This window comes from Pteropus medius, unplaced genomic scaffold (genome assembly GCF_902729225.1).
Source record: "Pteropus medius unplaced genomic scaffold, Ma_sr-lr_union100, whole genome shotgun sequence".
Lineage (NCBI taxonomy): Eukaryota > Metazoa > Chordata > Mammalia > Chiroptera > Pteropodidae > Pteropus > Pteropus medius.
The window spans coordinates 17,012,434-17,021,107 of NW_024346062.1; the positions used below are offsets into that span (position 1 = coordinate 17,012,434).

The 8,674-nt window shown below is 34.7% G+C and overlaps 1 long non-coding RNA gene and 1 pseudogene across 2 annotated transcripts in view; both read right to left on the reverse strand.

The window, feature by feature from the left end:
• The window catches only part of LOC120612581 (uncharacterized), a 108,751-nt gene extending 100,111 nt beyond the window's left edge, over window positions 1–8,640 (reverse strand). For both annotated transcript variants that reach the window (XR_005655500.1, XR_005655499.1), the window contains exon 1: window positions 8,513–8,640. This is a non-coding gene — a long non-coding RNA (uncharacterized LOC120612581). The remainder of the gene's footprint in view (window positions 1–8,512) is intronic.
• LOC120612631 (uncharacterized) lies at window positions 3,812–3,929 on the reverse strand (annotated as a pseudogene).
• Window positions 8,641–8,674: the final 34 nt, after the last annotated feature.

The window sequence follows — 8,674 nt, forward strand, 5'->3', positions numbered from 1 at the left end:
AAATCATCTTATGTCTTTTATTCTTGTAAAATGAAAATGGACTAAAAGAACCAATTTCTACTTTTAGATAGGACCATCATTCTCTAATTAATTATATAAGACTTTACTTATCCCTCCTGGCCTCATTTAATTTTAATCCCTTGTCTACAAACATGAAACTAGTTGGGAAAATGTGTCACTGAGAGAAGTCATACTGAGCTAAGTCTGTTGTGACAACATGTATATCTAAGAGGTGATTTTGTCAAGAGACTAGCATAAAGAACAGGATAAAGAGAAAGGTATAATACATTTGATGAACTTTATAAAAATCCAGGATACAAGATGATTTAATAATTTGGTTTATAAGATATTTTACATCATGTGGATTAATTTTTGTTTTAGTCTATTTATTGATGTATTGAGCCCAAGGAAATTCTATGCAGATGCTTTGCATATATTAACAATACTGGAGTAAATTCTGGGATAGAAGGAAGAAGTATAAAGAGGATGGTAATACTTATCTGAGTGAAAGGAGGAGAAAAACAAAAAAGAAAATGATGTAGAGAGAGAAAGAAAAGAAAAATCATGTTAGAGAGATATTAAGGGCTACTATACACGCCCAGCTAGCATTTGGTAGCTATTTAGTTTACTATCAATTTGAAAAATGCAGAAAAATAAGATAATTTTAGTTTGGAAGGTGGCATCATTCTAAATGAGTATGTAAATATTAATTATGTTTGATTGCATCTTTTTGCTTAACTTATGCTTTGCAAACTCCATTTACCATTAAAAAAAAAATCAAGAAGTTTGTAAACAGCCTTAATGTCCATCAGTGGGGAGTTGATTAAGGTAAATTAAAGTGGAAATTAATTTTTGTGGAAAACACTGTAATAATAAAGCCAGAGCTGACTTCCTTTTCAATTAGTCAGAATAGGCATAGTGCCTAAATCATCCAATATTTTTATGGACCCATGAAAATGTGATAATTTTAATTTATTTTAAAATCAGAAGAAACAAATAATTATAAATCCAGCCTGGAATATATTCATCCTTATACCAACGTAGTCATAAAATATAACTTTAATTTTTTTTTAATAGGGAAAGAGGCCAAAGGCAGCAAAAGTACCTAAGGCTAATAAAAATCATAAATCAGCCTTGAATAAAACGATATGACAAATCTCATGATATAATGATATGGAATGATCTCTAAGGTATTTTTAAAAATAAGAACAAAAAAGCAAAGTATATGTAAAAGGAAGTTTTATATATCTTTTACATGTACATGAAGATCTCTGGAAGATGCATAGCAAACTGAAAACATGATTAGGCTTTGAGAGAGGAAGTGTGTATTGGTGAGTAGGGTTGGAAGAGAGCTTTTCAGTAAATATCCTTTTGCACATTTTGAATTTTGAACCATGTGAATTCAATGTGTGTTTAAAAATTAAGTAAGTTTTCATAATATGGAGGCAATTTATCACTAGGAAGCCTTTCTATCTTTTGTATGGCATCAAATATATCCCTTCGAATTAATAAGCCATTTAAAATATGATTACTATCCAGATAGCATATACTCTTTCTGAAATTAAAACACAAGTATGGCATCTCCAGCAAATTCCAAATTTGGCCCCATTAAAGAATGGCAAGATTTATTCATAAAGACTTACATATTCAATTACTTTGGGGAATTTGGTTTTCTTTTCTGAGGTGTATGTCTTGTTTCTCAGCTTTAAAATTTAAATTTAGTATTTCACTCCCTCTCATACCTCCCACTAATATCAACCACCAAACTCAACACTGCACTGAAAAGGCTCTATAGAAGTCTGTTGCAGACATATCTGTACACATTAAAAACCCCATGGCCCTCTGATCCTAATGACTCTTCAGTGTGTCAGTAAACTTCCATCACCTGGTAAGGGCAGTTTTATACCCACCTGGTGACACTCATGCTAAAGAAAATTGTGCAGTGCACATATACAGCCAGTTATAACTGCCTCGTCTCACAAAATATTCATCTCTTCCCATTTTCCCTTTCGACTTGATACTCACTTCTTTTAGGTTCATTGCCAATACACTACCCTTCATCTTACAAACACTAAATTACCATGCAGGATGAAATGTTCATTAATATAATCCTCCTCTGTGAGGCCTAACCTTCTCTCAAGCGTTGATGGAAGTGAGTGGGAGGCAAAGGTGCTATCACCCTACTCCATACCTGGCTCTGCTTTCAAACACTGCACTCCTGTGCTCTTGTCTGTAGTTTGACCACAGTCTTGGGCTTACTTCCCAGTTATTATTTGCTGCTTTGGGTTCAGCTATGGCCAATGAGGGACATTTAGTACTCGCTTCAGCTCTATCTACTTATGCTTTTCAACCAACTGACATAAGATTTTTATTTTTAATCTTCAAGACAGAGAGACCCTAAATAAGGGCACTGGCACATTCTCTTAAGAAAGAATTCACTGGCAGAGATGAAAAAAAAATTAAATAAGTTAATACCATAAAAGTACTTTTAATAATAGTGTTCCAGCTAACCAGTAATTGTCCAACTTAGTAAATACATACGATAAATAATTAAAATTCATGTTCATAAAGAGATGTAGACAAATAATTAAAATATAAACAAAAATAGGATATAAATTATATATATTGTTCTAAATATATAAGCAAAAATTATATATATACACACAGACACATATATTAGACTATTAAAAGGAAATTCTCATGGTAGTAGAATTATTACTTCTTTATATAATATATTTCTAAGCTTTGATAATATAAATGCATCATTTATTATTAGAAAGATGCCATTTTCATGATCCACTGTTAAGAAATAACCTGACAAGGATATTTTAGTTGTAGTTATTTATTTTTTCTTAGATATACCTTTTTTCATTATTTTTTACTGTTTGCTGTAAGTCTAACAATATTTCTCATTAATATTTTAACCATGCCTATTTAGCATCAATATTGTGCCACTTCAATTTTAACTCCTAATCTTTTGCGCTTCCTACTTCATAAATCTCACTTCACACCTGACATTTCCCACCTCGCATTTCACAAATGTAATAGCCTTACAACAGTAAGATTCTGTTTATAAACATCTCACTTCTCACTTCCCACTAATATTTCAAACTTCACATTTCACATGTCGCAATTTACAAATAGGAAAGAGTATATTTCTATTTACCTCACCTCCCTTGTCCTTTACCTTTATGCCCTATTGCTATATTTTTATTTGCACATACATCATTAATGTGGCCTTGTTTATTTTAGAAGGCATTCAATTCCTTTTGAGAAAATTAGACGATAAAAAAATTAGGTTTTTGCATTTATACAATAATTTTTCATTGCAGCTTGCTATTTTCTCCTCCTTGTAAACCAAAATTTCCATCTTATGTCACTTCCATTCAGCCTGAACAACATCCTTTAGTATTTCTTGTAGTGCAGTCTGCTTGAACGAGTTGTCTCAGCTCTCATTTGCTTAAAAATCTTTATTTTTCCATATTTTTAAAAGATAATTTTACAGGATATAGAATTCAAAACTGATAGTTATATCTTTTAGCACCTTAAAAATGGTACTACATTGTATTCTAGTCTCCATTGTTTCTGATGAGAAGTATGCCTTCATGTGTATTACTGTTTTTCTGTATGTTATGTATCTTTTTTCTAAGGCTCTTTTCAAGATTTCCTATTTTAGGCTCTGATATTCATACTCACGTGACTCAGAACTTTTTTAAAAAATTTTTTAGGTGAGGCAACCCTTGTTTGACCTCGCAGATTGCAAGGACCTCGGACCTCGTCAGCTTACAGTCCCTTATTTTTTTATTTTTCACTCCTACAGCTCCTGGTCTTCCTAGGTGATCTCCCATCCAAGTACTAACTGGCCCGACCCTGCTTAGTTTCCAAGATCAGATGGGATCGGGCTTGTTCAGGGTAGCTTGGCTGTAGACAATTCTGAACTTCTAAGCATTTTAAGTCAAAGGTTTTCAGCTATCATTTTTCAAAAATATTTTATTGCCTCATTATACTCTGATTTTTATTTTGGAGCTCCAATCCTTATGTATTAAGTATGTAATACTGTCTTTTAAGTTCATGGGATTTTATTCATTTTTCTTGAAACTTTTCATATTTCTGTTCTCGAGACTACATATTTTCTCTGTTTCTGTTTCCCGAGCCTCTCAAAATTGGCAAGAAGCTTGCTAGGGCTTGTTTTTAAGCTTTGTTAAAGTATATCTAGAGTGGTCTTTCTCTGCATGTGGCCTTTATCATAAAGCAGTGATTCAGCTTGATTCTCATGTTGTTAGGTGGTGTTAAGGAGGTCTAATCAGTATGTCTAGGCCATAATTTTAAAGTCCCCAGTTCTGCTTAATGTCTAATACTTCTGTTCTGCTCTCACCTCTGTAGTAGCCACTATGCCTTGAGTGGCCATGCCTATGGCTGTACTGTCCAGTTCTCAGGCAAGGATGTGCAGTAAACCCCAATAAGAACTTTATGACTCCACAGACTACTCTTTTAATGCCTTGCCCCACAGATTCCAATCACTTCAAAAACTCAGAACTCCGATCTCTACCTCTTTAGATAAGAGAGACTTTCATATTCTGAACAAACTCCAGTTCACTACACTGCAGCTGGGAAATTTTCCGAAGGCAGAGATCCAGAAAAACTGGGACCCACCTTGTTTATTTCCTCTCAGGAACCATAGCCCACTTGCATAGTCATTTTTCTTTTAGATATTTAATCCTAACATTTATTCATGTTCCTACTTGATTATTCAGTGCCTAAAAAATAGCACTGTTCTCTTTTTATTCTTGCTCTTCACTTGTCTCTCTGACATTCCAATTCACCTTCATGTTCTAGTTTTTAGTATATATTCTCTTGGCCTCCTGGTTTTGTGATCAGGTCATATTCTCTATTCTGGATTATTTAATTGTTTTCATTTGGAATTCAGGGTATAGGCAGTCTCCTGATGTGGAAATTCCTGTCATTTGATGTATAAGAGATTCATCCCTTCTGTCAAATGTGACCATTATATTTGAGCCAATCTCCTACCTTCCCTCATCATTACTGGACAATCAATGGGATTATGACACCAAGAAATACTTATTGAGTCTTGTTCTCTATTAGACTGAACTGAAAATAAAATGTCTATCAATATAAATTTTTTCCTTTGTCCTTGCCAACATAAATACAATTTGGCTAGAAATAAAATATGCCCATCTAAATGTTAAAATTCCCAGATTCCTAAGCTAGAAGTAGCCACGTGATGTACACTTCTCCAATGAAAACAAGTGTTTTCATTTTTTTTTTTTAAGACACACATGGCTCATTTCTATTTATGCCTATTCCTCATTCCCCTCCACTAACCCACTCTACATCAGGAAGTGCTGATCTTTGACTTGAGATGAACATGATCCAGATAGTTGTCTGATCCCAGAAGACTGAGAAGTGCCTGGAGTAAAACTGAACTAAACTTGTAGCCTGGAACCGAGCTTACACAAGATCAGTTTAAATTAGTCAATCCTGGCTTGACCAAAGACATGAGAAATATACGCTTATTTGCTGTATGATACTGGGATCTTTCTTGTTATTGTTTATGCAACATTATTCTAGCAATAACTGATTGAGACAATAAGCTAGACTCAAATCATGAAAACACTTAATGAGGAGAAGATAAAATGAAGCAGGGAATAGCCCACCTCTGCTGCTAGACTGCCTGGATTCACTGCCTGGCTCTAGTTTTTACTTATGAGGATTTTTGCCAAATTAATTACCCTATGTCTGTTTACTTAAATGTAAAATAGAAATAATAATGTGAGATTTCTCTGGTGAGAATTAAACAAAGATAATTGTTTAAGTTTTGATGACATGATATCTGGTATACGATACTTAATTAATATTCAAAATTATTATTCAGTATCACTGTGGGGTTTAGAATTTACTCAGCAAGACAATGATTTTTAACTATATTTTCATGAAAAACTGCTGTGTGTCAGTTGAGGAGGTTCCTTGATAAATTAGAATAATGATAGTCTTTTTCCAGTATGTAGATTAAGTAAATTGATATAAATTCCATGTTCTAAGAATTTTTCTCCCCTACATGTTTTTTAAATCTATAGTGCTTGGTATAACCTTTTTTGCAAGCCAACTGAAAACAAGTAAATGCACAAGTATTATTATTATTAATTGACAAAATTTGGAAACCCCAATTATACTTTGTATAGACACATGTGCCCCAAACTGCCATTTTATATTGCACAAGCAAAATATTTTCTCTCGGGAAACTTGCTCCTACTTCCTGTGAAGGAATTGAAAATGTTTCATCAGACAAAAACTGACAGACATAAAAAAGGGTTTAGTGGTTACCAGACGGAAAAGTGGGGAGGTAAAAAGGGTAAAGGGGGTCAAATATATGGTGACGGAAGGAGATTTGACTTTAGAGAGTGAACACACAACGCAATATAAAGATGATGTATAATAGAATTGTACACTTGAAACCTGTAATTTTATTAACCAATGTCACTCCAATAAGTTTAATAAAAAAGAAAATATCGTTCCATGATACTTTACAAATAATATGGGATTCTGCAAAGAACACGATAATTTGCAAGTGCTTTACCTGCTTAAGATCACCATTGTTGAGGACTGAGAATCTTTAAAAGAAAAATCTGTTTGTTTGTTATTTTAAGAGATATCCGGGCTTGAAAGTTTACCCTATATAGAGTTTAATTGAAGGTAGATTGGGCTGCAAGCCAAGCAGTCTAGTGTATAGCCCTATCAGTATAAAATGATACCTTGTCAGAAGCAGGGAACAGAAAAGAGTTGACTAATAAAAAGACATTAGAGAAGTGAAGATTTGACAATATCTGGATGCAAATGGCAAGGTAAAGGAAAGAGATTCTTAAACTTAAATATAACACGAAAATCATCCTGACAGTTTAAGAAAAATGCATAAATAGTCTATGTCCCCACTCCCAAAAAATTCTGGCTATTTCTGGAACAGTGAACTAAAACCTGCATTTTTAACAAATCTCATTTCTGATTTTGATTCAGGTGGCTGAGAGTCACATTTGGAGAAATGTTAGAAAATGATATGCACTAATAATTTGGAACCATTAGTTTGACTCTGCTATTTCAGATTTACTTAGCACTCTGCATGTCCCAGTTACTGGCAAGGATTGCTACAGATGGGAAGCCAAAGAGTATAGGTTGGTGCCATGATTTTATGTCTGAGCACTCTGGAGAAGAATTATGCTAGTAGTAATCAAGATGCATAGCATAATAGTAAATGTGATATTGTAAGAAAGGAAAGATGTACTTTTTTTCTGATGTGTTGAATATTGGACTCTTCTACATATGGCTCTAAATAAGGGAGCTATGAAATCTAAAGAGTCATCTTATAACCAATAAGTGGCCAGATTGGAAGCTAAAATTAGGTTGTTACCAATGGTCTTTCTCACACTGGAACCTGGCATTAAGATGCCTAGTCCCTGCAATTCTACCAAACAGAAGCGACTGGATTACTCTGTTATTCCCCAAGTAGCTAAAGACACTATGCGCCCTACCTACAATAGTCCCTTACAAAAATTTTACTATAGATCCTGTATTGTAATTTGCAACACTTGAGAATTCAGAATGAGTCCAATTGTTTATTTTGTTATCTCCGTTTGAACCCAAGTACTATGAAAGCAAAGATCACGTCTTAATTATCTACTATCCAATACTCATAATTTAGCACAGTACTAAGCAGGTAGAAAGTCTAAACAATTTGCTGTGTGAATAAGTTTTCTTCAAAAGAACAAATATTAACTTTGGCTTCTGGTCAAGTATTTTTGTTGTTGTTGTTTGTTAGTTTCTGTTTAAACCAAAGTTCCATGTTCAGATGTCAAAGTTAAACAGGTAAGGAAGACATTATTTAAGATTATAATAACAGAGGAGAGAGGCCAGAATTCTTGAGCTCAACTACTCAGAAACAAAGAGCTGGGAGAGACTTTAAGAGTTGAAGTAGGGAGTATCATAGGCCACCTGTGTTTAGTAATTGGCCTCATTCAAAAGAAAAGTTAACTTTTACTCTTAGCTTCATGATAGGAGGTAGTTCTACAAATTGGAACAATGTGCCTGCCTGTGGTATGCTCCAACCGTTCTACAGACTGGAAGGAAAACAGGGGTGCTATCTTCTTCGTTGATTACATTTCAAAAGTATGGCTTCCAGGTCCTTAAGAAAGACCATCCTGGACTGTAAAACTGGCAAGAGCTTTTAAAAGATTTATATCTTAAAAGGGCAGATGGTGACGTTACAAATACGAATTTTCTAAAGTAAATGCTTCAAAGAAAGGAAGGTCAAGGACCCAGAACAGGAAATTTGTCTAAAATTTGCATCTGAGCTGAGAGAAGCGTCAAGCTCGTCTTAATGATCAGCTGTGTTTCTGCAGTGCTGCACAGAGGAACTCCAATTATGAGCTCCCAATCTCTCATGGTTTCCTCAAGCAAGAGATGCTGAACACATTACGCTACGCTTTTTTTGTTTACTTCTTACCTGTGGCCCACCCATTGGCTCGACCCCGCGCCTCCTGGCAGGGCGCGTGCGCAGAAGGCACTGCGCGCTGACGTCACTGAACGCGCCAGCCCCTACATGTTAGCAACCGAAAGCGTCCGTAGTAGCAGTGGCTGCTGAGATGTACGAACTTCCGGTTTTCCC